Genomic DNA, 13,756 nt, shown 5'->3' with positions numbered 1-13,756 from the left:
TTTCTACTCTATGAGGTTTTATCATGAATAAAAAAGCTCACAAATCTTTTCAACCACTGCAGATTTATATTTATCTTAATATTCTTGTTCAGCTGCTTTGGACAACTGCTAAGAAATACAAAATTGCCTTAGCCAAGAGTTTTGAGTGGCTAAAGAATTTTGTTATTTCATGTTGGCCAAGATCTCCCTTATGTTGGCATTGCAAAGACACTGTGCACTTCTATGGGGTAAGAAAAAGGGATCTCGATAGCCCTCTTAGTGTTTAGGGAGGCAAATTACCATTTCTTGAAAAGCACAGAATATTATAATCGTTATTGGCTAAACAGTAATTAATGAAAATCCATTTATATAAGACAAACAACAGCAACAGAGAGCCATAAAGCCTCATATGTACTAAAGAAAAGTTTGGAAATATTTCAACTGTTTTTCCTACCTCTACATTGGTTTAACCAAATCAAGTGAGAGTAACATCAGCCAATAAAGAAAAGTGTCCAGAATTCAGCTTCCATAGCATACCTCAGCTATTTTAGCTAAGACTTTTTTTATGAAAAACCAAAAGAGATGAAAGTAGATTTACTTTGTTGGAAATAAAAAAAATGAAAATACTGCTAATTTCATAAAATATTTGAAACTAATTTTGTTTTTATAATAAAGTGTTTATCTTTTTTTTTTTAAGTTTTAATTGTCGTTCCTGCTGTTAAAAAAAAAAAAAATCAGTCAAAGTCATGTCAACATTTAGGGATAAACTTTGGGGTATTTAAAATAACATGTTTGGAAAACTGAACCACATATTTATTTGACAGAGAGAGCGCGAGAGCAGGAACACAAGCAGGGGGAGTGGGAGAGGGAGAAGCAGGCTTCCCGCGGAGCAGGGAGTCCGATGTGGGGCTCGATCCCAGGACTCTGGGATCATGACCTGAGCCGAAGGCAGACGCTTAACCAACTGAGCTACCCAGGCGCCTGAACCACATTTTTAATTGCCAGCATTATCCTTTGTTCTTGGTAGAATCATCTTCGTTTCTTCTTTTTACATCCCAATTGTAAACCCTGGCCATACTGACTTCTGTGGTAATCAAGATTCTCCGTGGCAGTCAACAAATTCTTTCCCAGCAATGCCTGAGCTTCATCAATACCATATTCAAGCATTACATTAGTCTCCAACCACAGACACACTTTATCAGTAGGAGAAATTGAAGCTTTGCAATACAGGTTACCGCCAGTAAGAATCTGGTCTCCAGTGAACTCGTGGACTCTTTTTTCTTCTGCATGTATTTTAGAATTTCTAAAGTCTGCTTAATTTCAGGAATCTGGCCTTTTAGCTTCCTTTTCTTTTGAGCAAGGTTTGAGTTCCATACACTTTTATTTCTGGTACTGTTCATACAGCTTCTTTAGTACTGTAGCTGCAGTCTCATTCCCATGCTGTTTCATGAAGGAATCTACATCTTCCACAAACACGACCTCAGTAATCCCTAGGTGGAGCCGCCACCCATTCCCGGTGGCCACTTCTAAGCCATAACCATCCTTCGGGGCCGCCATCTTGGGGAAGCGAGCACACGACTTGTGTGGATGTCATAAAGGAAGAAGTCCAATGATTGGACACTGTCAGAATCCAACAAATTTCCTCTTCATTTTAAACGAGAACAGGGTGTGTTTTGTGCTCTTGGAAAGAATTACTTGATATCTACCATAAATCTACACAACTGCAAAAGTGTACACCTGCATATGTATATATGTTTTTTATACTCCTTCTCAGTGGCTTTTTTTTTTTTTTTCATTCCAGTCATGCCTGTTAGGGAAAATATGTGTTGCTCACAATGGTGGCATTTGTTCTCTCAGTGGTTTTGTTACCAGCTAGATCCTAAGAGCTGACCTTTACTGCCCACCTGCTTGTACTCACCAACCTTTGTCTCACATTTTTCCTTAAGCTCTTCTTGCCAGCTTATCTCATAACTCAGGCAAACAGAAATCAAAACTACCCCTCAAGCCATAGCCACTGCCCTGACAAGACCTCCAGCCAGTCCAGATCAGTTTGAGTGCAAACCCGGACCCTGACTTGCGTCTGCGCAGAAACCATGGACTATATCTTTTTTTAACTTTAAAAAATGTTAATTCCAGTATAGCTACCATACAATGTTATATTAGTTTCAGGTGTACAATACAGCAATTCACCAATTCTATACATTACTCAAGGCTCATCATATTAAATGTACTCTTAATCCCCTTCACCTATTTCATGTACCTCCCCACCTACCTCACCTCTGGTAAACACCAGTTTCTTCTCTATGAGTCTTTTTTGTTTTTATTTTATTTATTTTATTTTCTTAAATTCCATGAGTGAAATCATATGGTATTTGTCTTTCTCTGCCTGACTTATTTCACTTAGCATTATACTTTCTAGATCCATCCATGTTGGGTGTGTGTGTGTACGTACACAGTGTGTACGTACACACACCATATCTTATTCATCTATCGATGGACATTTGGGCTGCTTCCATAATTTGGCTAGTGTAAATAATGCTGAATAAACATAAGGGTGCTGTATCTTTTTTTTTTTTTTAAAGATTTTATTTATTTGACAGAGAGAGACACAGCGAGAGAGGGAACACAAGCAGGGGGAGTGGGAGAGGGGGAAGCAGGCTCCCCGCGCAGGGAGCCCGATGTGGGGCTCGATCCCAGGACCCCGGGATCATGACCCGAGCCGAAGGCAGACGCTTAACGACTGAGCCACCCAGGCGGCCCCATGCTGTATCTTTTTTTTTTTTTTTTTAAGATTTTTATTTATTTGCGAGAGAGAGAATGAGAGACAGAGAGCATGAGAGGGAGGAGGGTCAGAGGGAGAAGCAGACTCCCTGCTGAGCAGGGAGCCCGATGTGGGACTCGATCCCGGGACTCCAGGATCATGACCTGAGCCGAAGGCAGTCGCTTAACCAACTGAGCCACCCAGGCGCCCCCATGCTGTATCTTTTTGAATTAATGTTTTCACAGTGTTTGGGTAAATACCTAGTAGTGGAATTACTAGATCAGATTTATATTTTTTTAAAAGATGAGCTTGGCTGCTGTGTAGAGAATTGTCAATGGGGCAAGAGTGGAAAAGAGGAGGCCAGTTATGTTTGCAGTAGACCAAGTTAGAGATGATGGCAACTTGAAGCAGGGTAGTGGCAATGGAGATGAAATGGAGACACTGGAGACAATTTGAGACATAAAGCTGACAAGAATTGCTGATGGACTGGATGTAGCAGGGAGATGTCCTCCTGAAGACAAGTTTAAGGTAATTCAGATATTCATGAGAGCAGTCTCCCCTCTGAAATGTTTAACAATCAAATTTAACTGTTCAAGCCTGATACAATCTCCCTGTACAGGTAGAGCTTTGAAGGATTCTGCAGAAACACTTCTCTTCCACCTAGGGTGTGATTATTAGAGCCAGCTAATTGTTACCAACCTCAACAACCACTGTATCTATCCTGGCCATTCATTACTTAATACTCTGGGTACAAATATCTAGATAGGAGGGTACCAGGAACAGATTAGTTTCAGGCCTTCAAAAAGTTACCATGCACCTGTAAGGACAGAGCACTGTTGCTAATTCAAGAAATTATATGTCACAAGTATCTAAGTCCAATGGGGCTTTTGATGCAAATTTCACACTCATGAAAAAGTTGTGAACAGATGGATTGCCCTTTAGGCATTGCCGTCATTCTTGAAAGGCATAATCATCATGCTCAACTTAGAAAAAGCTGCCAAAAGGAATACATAGCCTTCAGAAAACTCACCCAGAAACTGCCTCTATTTTATAGCTCTTAGCCATATATCTAGCTTCCTCTGTTCTTGGTGACATTCTGTAGACGATGTATTCATTTTTTTTCAGCTTTCCCAGCTGTCCTTAAATTAACCTTCTACAGAAAAAGTCACAATAAAACTATGTATTATATGACAGAAACAGCTCTGTATTAATAATTGCACCAGGGACCCAGAATATAAATTATAGAATACAAGTCATCATTCAGTCTTTTTTTCCACTAGTTCTCTTTTCTTTGGGGGGACGGGTGAAATAAGTGAAGGGGATTAAGAATATACTTACCATGATGAACACTGAGTAATGTGTAGAATTGGTGAATCACTACACTGTACACTTCAAACTAATATTACACTGTATGTTAATTATACTGGAATTTTAAAAAATTAAAAATTCATCATTCAATATTAAAAAAAAAATTAAGCCTTCCAAAAATACTGGAGGTCAATTTACATGCTTGGGTCACAACCTAGGCTCTGTATCTACACATCATGTGCAGAATAGCTCCCTGGTTTGTATGCAAACCAGAAACACCATGTCAACTCAACGATTCTCCAATACAGCCTATTGCAATGACATCAATGGAGCTTTTGATGGGAAAGCACTAATGTTTCCTAACTACTCTTTAAACATAATTTAAACTAAGCTTTTTTTTTTTTTTTTTAAAGATTTTATTTATTTGACAGAGAGAGACACAGCGAGAGAGGGAACACAAGCAGAGGGAGTGGGAGAGGGAGAAGCAGGCTCCCCACGGAGCAGGGGGCTCGATCCCAGGACCCCGAGGATCATGACCTGAGCCGAAGGCAGACGTTTAATGACTGAGCCACCCAGGCGCCCCTAAACTAAGCTTTTAATAAAACTGAAATTTTTAGTCTGAATACACAGACTAGCAGCTTCATTTTCTTTTTAATCTGCCACATATCTACTTAAGCAAATTCATTTAAAAAGACATCTTTCAAATTCAAAAGGAAGCCCTTGGTTCAAACTTTTAAGATGTAGCAAAGAAGTCTATAGTAGTGGAGCGCCTGGGTGGCTCAGTCGTTAAGCGTCTGCCTTCGGCTCAGATCATGATCCCAGGGTCCTGGGATCGAGCCCCGTATCAGGCTCCCTGCTCGGTGGGAAGCCTGCTTCTCCCTCTCCCACTCCTCCTCTGCTTGTGTTCCCTCTCTCGCTGTCTCTCTCTCTGTCAAATAAATAAATAAAATCTTTAAAAAAAAAAAAAGGTCTATAGTAGTAAATCTACTTAGGCTCTGGATTTCTTTGGGCTAACATCCTTTCTCTGCCTCTTTCTCTGCTTTGACATTCTGTACATGATATAATCATTTCTTATATTAATAATTCTTATTTAAATCATTGACCCATTTTGCTACCTAGTCTTCAAAACTCAAATTGTACAAATAACACAGGTAAATAAGCATCAATTTTAAATCAAGACAGTAATATACTTTTATTTGTAATGCTCTTCATGACTATGTCCTATATAGTGTGGGTTTTTCTTAATGCAGACACAAGAATACCCAAAGCTAATGTTTTCTGAGATCCCTACATAACAACTCCTAGAACTTTTCATGGGTTGAAAAATATGGGCGGATCCATCTAGAGTTACAGTCACTTATGCCATTTTCCTGCCTTCTCACATAACCTTATGAAACAATCCTTCAGCGAATACTCTTTAGTTCGATATTTTACTATCTACAATAGCCCTCAGTGTCAATTACAAATTGGGAAGCAGCTGAGAGTTACTATGCTGACTGTCCACAATCATTTATAAAAATGTTAAAAAAAAAAAAACAAAAGGAAGCCTACTGTAAAAATCTCCCCATGCAGGGAGGAGTTCATTGAATCCACCCATTCCTTTTTTTCTGTGTTTAAACTAGATTTCTATGCATGACTAAACATTATCCCCAACCCCATGGTAGGAGGACATTTTTAAAGCAGTGTTTGGTATAAAATCTATTAAAGGCTTTTTGAAAATCTAAATGTTCACTGACTCCTCCTTGTTCCCACCTTATTTACCCCTCTCAAAGAACCTTGTCAGATGGCTGATGTATAATTACCTCACAAAAACCATATTCTTTCTTCCTGTGGATTACATGTCCAATAATTTTCTCCTTTGGCTATTTATTAAAAAATTGACTGTCAGGTCAAATAGCCTTATTCCTCTGCGATTCCTGGGCTCCTTCTTTAAACTATATACCCTCTATACCTTCTCCATACCCCCAAACCAAATCCCTGCTCAGGACTGACTATCTTATTTTAAACTGAATTGGTTCACACAAAGAAGTGCCCCAGGTCCCTTCAGTCACCAATACATTCACTTTTTCCCCATTGGATGGTATGTATCAATTCATACAGTAAAGTAAAACAAAGGACAGTCATTCGTGTTAGGCAAATCCTAGGAAAGACCTGCAAGCTTTCTCAATTCAAAGGCTAATGGTACTAACCTGGAACATGAGTCACCTAGGGCTACGTATAAAACTGAAATTGCTCAAATCAACCAACTAGCCACTGGTACTATGCTAGTTTCACAGTAGATGCACAGACTTAGCCCTCTGTTAGATAAATGAGAAAAATTATAGTATTAAGTGTAACAACTGAAAAAAAAATAAAGAATTTATTTTGTGGTAGACTAGAAGTATTATAAGGGAATTGAAAGAAGAGGTCAACATGTGTTGGAAGAAGAGTTACAGAATGTCAAAAGTAGAGGAAACCTTTAAAACAGCTGGACCAATTTCAGAGAAGGTAAACCACTTGCCTAAAAGCATATAGCTTCTAGCAGTCAGGTGTAGTGAAAGAAGATCTGATGGCTAGGCCTGTGTCAATCCTTGAAGAGGAACAGGCCAGACTGCTGGGGGTGGGAACAGATCCTAAAAGGTAGAAAAGTAATGAGAAAATGCAGAAAGGTGAGAGTGTGCATAGACACTGGAGTAATTAAATGGATGTACAAACTGGGGCACCTGGTGGCTCAGTTGGTTAAGCGTCTGCTTTCGGCTCAGGTCATGATCTCAGGGTCCTGGGATCGAGCCTCACATTGGACTCTCTGCTCAGCGGCGAGTCTGCTTCTCCCTCTCCCTCTGTGATCTCTCTCGCTTTCACTCTCTCTCAAATAAATAAATAAAATCTTTATAAATAAATAAATAAAATGGATGCACAAACTGGGGAATGACAGGAAGGAGCTGAAGGATAAAATTACTACAAAATGGGGCTAAAAGGTAACTAGAAGTGTTTGCATTTGATGTGACAGACAAGAGAATGCCACTGGAATTGCCATGTTGGTTTGATGAAGGAGGCAGATAGTGGGAGCAGGAGAGCAGCTAGCAATTATAGTCCTGACCATGGCAGAAGAGTAGAAACTGAGGAAAGCATAACTCTAAGAAACTGAGAAGCGGGGTGCCTGGGTGGCTCACTTGGTTGAGCAGCTGCCTTTGGCTCAGGTCACGATCGCAGGGTCCTGGGATCAAGCCCCATATCAGGCTCCCTGCTCAGCAGGGAGTCTGCTTCTCCCTCTCCCTCTGCCCTTGCTTGTTTGCTTGCTCACTCTCCCTTTCCCTCTCAAATAAATAAAAACAGAAGAAATAACATAGTAGTTAGACAGAATCAAAGGTTAATCCCAGAATTACTAGGCTATTGATTTGTGAGAAGAAAAATGCCACTGGAATGCTTGTGGTTTCCTTAAAGGATGCTCAATTTATAGAGTAACTCAAAATCCAAATCTAGACTTCTGAGGTTATATGGATATGGCATAAATTCACTACATACCATAGTTGCTAACTATGAGTGATATAATGAAGGGCATTTTCAAATGGCTATAATACATTTTTTTAAAACCTCAATTTGGTGAAAGATATCATCCTCTGACATGTACAAATAAAAATTGTCATTTACCTATAGCAAGGAGTTCCCAACTAGACGTCCATGAGATAAATCTGCTTGTAGATAAATTTTGTATGACCTCAGTTTAAAAGAAAAAAGTTACTTTGGCATAAACAATCTGGATCTCTGTCTTCTTTTAAAGAGAAAATCTGGCAACACTAGGCCTACAATCAAGACTTATGGTCACATAGCAACTTCTCTTTTTAGATGTATCCTGTGCTCAACAGCTTACCATGGTTTCTACTGCTCCAACCATCTTCTTCCAGCCCACTTCACTTCCTATGACCTGCCTCATCCCTGTAGATATTTGGCATTGCAATCCCTATGTCTCAGTTGTTCCGTAAGTTTTCTTTTGATATTTTTATTTGCCTTGTCATGAGTGTTATATGTTAAACAACTATTATTCGGGATGTTATACATTAAAATTTTAAATATGAATCTTCTAAAAGAAATCAAAGACAGCAAAATGCAAATGTTAATAGAACTGGTACAATTTTAAGAGTGTCCACTCATTTTATTAGCTATAGAACATGTGGAAAAAGGGAAAGGTATTTGCTACTCTGAGGTGGTCACAATTTATTTTTCTGAAAACAAGTAGGGTTGTAACAAGTAACAGTGGTATATTGCGAAAGCCTATGAATCTAGATTTATCCCAGTTTTTTTTTTTAAAGATTAAAAAAAATACCTATGAAATGAAAGCCAGTGATAAATCAAAATTTAAACCTAACATTGAATTCCTCTTACTTAAAATGCTAACAGAGTTATACTTCAGTTATTAACCATTTATACATACTCTTCATACTTTTCAGACATTTGATAGAGTTAAGAAATTAACACAATGAAAATATAAATTTGAAAAATAAGCAATTGTCATTAATGTGAAATTAATATATGGGTCTGCCAAATAAGAGTAAAGACAAATTTCCTCACTTGTGAATATGTCTTTCTTTTGTAAAATTAGAGGGGAAAAAAATTTCACTTTCAAATATATGAAATAATTATACTGCACATTAATTTAAAAAAAAAAAAACTTGCTTTCTAACTTCACAAAGTCTTAGATTTTTTCCAAAATTCACTTTCTTTTAATAGGCTCTGACAAAGTGTAATGCTTGACTACACAAAGCTATGGTTAGACCGTGTTTTTAAATATCATCAACTATCTGACATGAATGGTGGAGACCTACTATTCCCAAACATACAACTATGAAAAATACAAAGCTTAGCAGCAAGGAAATTTCCCATTGTCCCATGGTAATTAAAGTTAAAAACAACATGGGAATCCATGTAAATTCTTCCTCAGAAATATGAAGCACTGAGTCTATAATGAGATATGCCGTTTTCTGTAAGTTTCAAATATTAAACTGCCACTTCAATTATTTGTTTATAACAAGCTCAAGGAAAATTCACAAAAGCAAATATCCAACACATTATTTAGATAACTGTGTATATTTGGAGTATAATCTAACTCTGATGCCATTAACCCCAAACAACATTCAAACAAACAGAATTTTAATTAATCGAGTACTGCTTCCAATTAGTCAGATTTTACTGAAAGAGAGCAAACCAACATTGTAGTCAATTTCAACTTTGCCCTGGTACATCAAATTGTATTACAGATAAATTAAGAGTGTGAAAATTTTTGGCTGGTAGCCCTATCCTACATAGCCTTTTAAAAAGCAATTTCAGTGCCTATCAAGGTAGAAATCAGCAGTTGTAATTTTTTTAATACAGGTGCAAAACAATGGGACCCATTAATAGCTGAACTTTTCACAACACTATTCATGATGATTTATGAGTTAGTATATAATTTGATTATTCTATTAATTCTGATTACTGCTTTGGCTAATAAAGTGAAGGTCACTTCCAAAATAAATCTTCATTACATTTCATAGAAAGTAATTGCCTTCAACTAGTTGTTTTCTTTAATTAAAAACTAATGTAACAAGAAAGAAAACAGACTTCAGGGTTACCATGTCTGCTGCTATTAAGAGAAATATACTGTGTGGATGTAATGTTCTCAAGACAAATCCAACAAACAGAAAGTGTCTCTTCATCTAATCTCTGTATTTTCAAAATGGAAGAACTATTTTATATGTATTTAGAGTAATTTTGAAATTACAAGAATAAAAACTGAACTGTATTAATGCTTTAGAAACTGAAAACAAAGAATCTTTGAAAATATTCCCCAAATTCATGAATGTAAAATGTAAGGCAATATTTTTCTTTTTTTTTAAGATTTTTTATTTATTTGACAGAGAGAGACACAGCGAGAGAGGGAACACAAGCAGGGGGAGTGGGAAAGGGAGAAGCAGGCTTCCCGCGGAGCAGGGAGCCTGATACTGGACTCGATCCAAGGACCCTGAGATCATGACCTGAGCCGAAGGCAGACGCTTAATGACCCAGGCACCCCAAGGCAATATTTTAATTTCTAAAATTATGTATGTGGGATTCAGTATATGAAAAATTAACAGTAGGTCTCTCTCTTAACTCAAGTTTCTCCTAAGGGTGGCAAGAAACCTTCTCTGCCTCTTAAGATAAATACTAGGCACAGGGTCCTGACAGCTTTGGAGGGAGATTACAGGAAAAATTAAAAAGGCTCACTTTAATATATTATTCTCATTTAACCTATTTTTACACACAGAATATTCTGTGTCCTAGATTTAACATTTCGTTTTATTTTTTATAAAGTCCTCTAGACCTTCAGCTGAGGTCCTATTATCAAAGCTGCTGAATCATACAACCATATAAAATGAATAAAGGAAATTAAAGATGACACGTATTTTCCCACAGAAGTAAAATACTAATCCTCAAACAGGAAATCATATTTCAAAAGCTAGAAAGCCTGAATGTAAGAAATTATTGGGGCATAACAATGAAGCAGGTGGCAATAATTTGTATGCTCACCAATGGTCTCAATTGATATATTGTCACAAACCCCATTCCTGATTAACTTGCTCACTCTGTCCTGGTCATATTAATCTTTCTGTTATCTCAAAAGACCCCAACTTAGACCTCTGCCACAGTTCCTGCTGCCTAGAAAGCTCTTCCCTCAAATCTCCAAAAGCTTATGCCTTACCATCATATTTTGGTGTCACTACACTCAAATACTACCCTCCTATATGGCCTTCCCTGATCACCATAGCATCTAAAAGGACACCTCCCTACTGCTTATAGTCACTTCCTGCCATACTACCCTATCTTCTTTTCTTCACAAGACATATTACTCTCTTAAGTTTTATCTTATTCTACTCTCTGTCCAACACTCTTCAACAACCCCTCCCAACCAGAGACTTTCTCTGTTTTCAACAATGTATGTCTGGCACCTACAAAAGAGCTAGTATAAAACCTTTTATGTGTCTCTCTACATATTTTTTAACGAATTCTAATTTATATTCTAAATTTGCATATGATAAAACAGAAAGCCCAAGTTTACAGCCAATGCTCCCTTAATATTTTATGTAAGAAAATAGTATTAGTTTTAAGTCTTTGGTAAAAAATTCAGTAACTGTTACCAATACCTAACATGCCCTGAGTGAGCATGTGTGTATGAATGCATGTGTGCTTAGACAAAATACATATGGCTATCAAAGAATGTACAAAAGTTGCAAATGTACTGGTGGTAACAACCACAATGAACACTCTTACTAGGTCCTCTTGTGATTGTGATCAAGAGTACATATTTGCAAGACAGGTTTAGGGGCTCATTAGCCAGGGAAGATATCTGTTTCAAAAGGAACATATTTAGTGCATTGGAAAATGTGAGATCAGAACCACTGTAAGTCCCCAACATCTCAGAAACTTTTTGTATTTTTATACCTTTTTTAAAAATCTCTAATGTAGAAAAGATTGATTTCAGTTTAACTTCTAGTTTCCAATTAAAAATCATAATAACTAGTGTTCTTTACTCTTGTAAAAAGTAGTACTCAAACATATAAACACTGAACTGTTCTCGATGCTATTCCTACATCTGGGAAAAAAATTCTTTAACTTTGATGGCTTGACCTCTGAAATATACTCTCTTTACAGTCCTCACAGAAACCTTGTGATAATACTTTAAAATTTTAAAAATAAAAACAAATAAATGTTATCCTTTCCTATAACTTAATTTCCCCGATGTATGAGTTATATATAAGAGTGTGTTAACTCTTATTACTCTTCCTCTCATGGGAAATTCAAGCATCGTGATATCAAGACCCGTGTGGGCTCCACACACTGCTTGGATTTCTCTCTTCCTCCGCCCCTGCCCCCTGCACTCACTCTTTCTCAAATAAATAAATCTTTAAAAATAAAAAAGACTTCCTTTTTCCTTAAGTCACAAAGAAACACATAATAAGCCAACTCCCAGTTAAGAAGACTGATAAAAGCCATCACTCCTAGATGAATTCCACATCTAGTATGAATTTCATGCTTAGTTTAATAACATAGTGGTTCTCAACCTTGGTGTTCTGTGAGATAGTGCTCCCTAAGTCTGTGGGAGGAAAAGAAAAAAAAAAAAGGCTGTGTTACAGTGGGTCCTATGCAGAGCCTGCAGCCTCTCTTATCTATGCCAAAGCCTCTAAGAATGCTGGGTATATCCCTGGGAATGGGTCAAACATGCAAATACATCCATCATGTATGCTGACACAGAAAAGGGCTGTGAACTGCTGATAGTCTAAATATGCTGTTCCTGGGGCGCCTGGGTGGCTCAGTCGTTAAATGTCTGCCTTAGGCTCAGGTCATGGTCCCAGGGTCCTGGGATCGAGCCCCGCATCGGGCTCCCTGCTCGGCGGGAAGCCTGCTTCTCCCTCTCCCACTCCCCCTGCTTGTGTTCTCTCTCTCGCTGTGTCTCTGTCAAATAAATAAATAAAATCTTTAAAAAAAATAAATATGCTGTTCCTAACAAAAAACAAGAGAGTATCCTGTAACACAGAGAACCTCACAGCTGTTCAACTACCTTCCACTATGCTTTTGTGCTTTGGTCCTCCGTCTTGCTACCTTGCTTTTATTTTCCATAGATAAGTAGGGTGTTTTTCTCATACCATTGCAACATTTAACTACAGACTCCAAACAGACATAAGGAATTAAACTCACATAAGTTTGCAAACTTAGCTTTGTATCCCTAGAGAAAACATGAGAGATTTTATCCATGGTTTAACATCTTTCAGGAGGAAAAAAGTGCAGAGAAGCTCAAATTTAATCTGCAAGGCTGACAGGCTAATTTTCTTAATCTCACTAATTATAGATCACATATGAGGGTAATTTTAAAAACCGTTCTGAATTGGTCAGGACAATTTTATTAGTATATTTCTGTGGCTAAGACCATTTCCACAGGAATGACTAACAGTAGAAACATTTAGTCTGTTCAACTGACTGAACATCAATAACCATCAGTGTGTTTGTTGGGGTCTTAAAAATTACCAGTTCCAAAGTTTACATTCTAAAGAGAATTATTTTCTCCCCAGCAACTATTCAGAAATAAAGCAGTATTTCTTTTCTCATGTAAGTTTTGACACTGCTAGATATCTAAGATGAAACAAACTGCATTGGAGATAAGTAAAACCGTCTCATAAGGCCAGAGTATTTAAGCTAAAATGTAGAAACAGATAACCAAGTTCTTCTGATTCATACTTGATTTATCTGTACCATACAGACAGTGCCTTAGTTTGCTGTTCTTAAGAGTCCATTTCAAGCATTAAAATATTCATAGCCTAGAAAGACCCTCCATAGTGGTTTTTATTTCTACTTTAGGAGTACAATGAAAAATAATGCTTGTTTTCATCTGCATTTGCTTGTTGAAAGAAATACATCTAACCCCACAAAACAAGGGACAAACAAGAAAGCTAATTCCAGGGAAGGGAATAGGTATACTGCACTAGATTTCAGATAGTAGCAGCTCTAATCTTGGTATATCCACCTCTGTGAGAAGACTACAGGCTGACAGTAAAGTTCTGATTTCAAAAACATCATGGAAGGTGGAAACACTACAGTCAGAAGTTTGGCTCTCAATTCATTAGGCATTTGGGACCACTCCACTATATCGAAGAATGTGAATTCATATATGCACAGGAAAATTAACGTGGTTTGGAAATTATTTCACTTTATATAACAAAG

At 37.5% G+C, this 13,756-nt stretch overlaps 1 protein-coding gene and 1 pseudogene across 3 annotated transcripts in view; both read right to left on the bottom strand.

The window, feature by feature from the left end:
• CHM (CHM Rab escort protein) overlaps positions 1 to 13,756 on the bottom strand; it is a 206,934-nt gene that overhangs the window by 86,461 nt on the left and 106,717 nt on the right. The gene's annotated exons all lie outside the window — the stretch shown is intronic.
• On the bottom strand, positions 987 to 2,316 carry LOC118535711 (prefoldin subunit 3 pseudogene; annotated as a pseudogene).

The sequence above is a fragment of the Halichoerus grypus genome, chromosome X, assembly GCF_964656455.1.
Source record: "Halichoerus grypus chromosome X, mHalGry1.hap1.1, whole genome shotgun sequence".
Taxonomy (NCBI): Eukaryota; Metazoa; Chordata; class Mammalia; order Carnivora; family Phocidae; genus Halichoerus; species Halichoerus grypus.
Note: the sequence above shows the minus strand (reverse complement) of the source record. Positions and strands in the feature narration are given on the sequence as shown.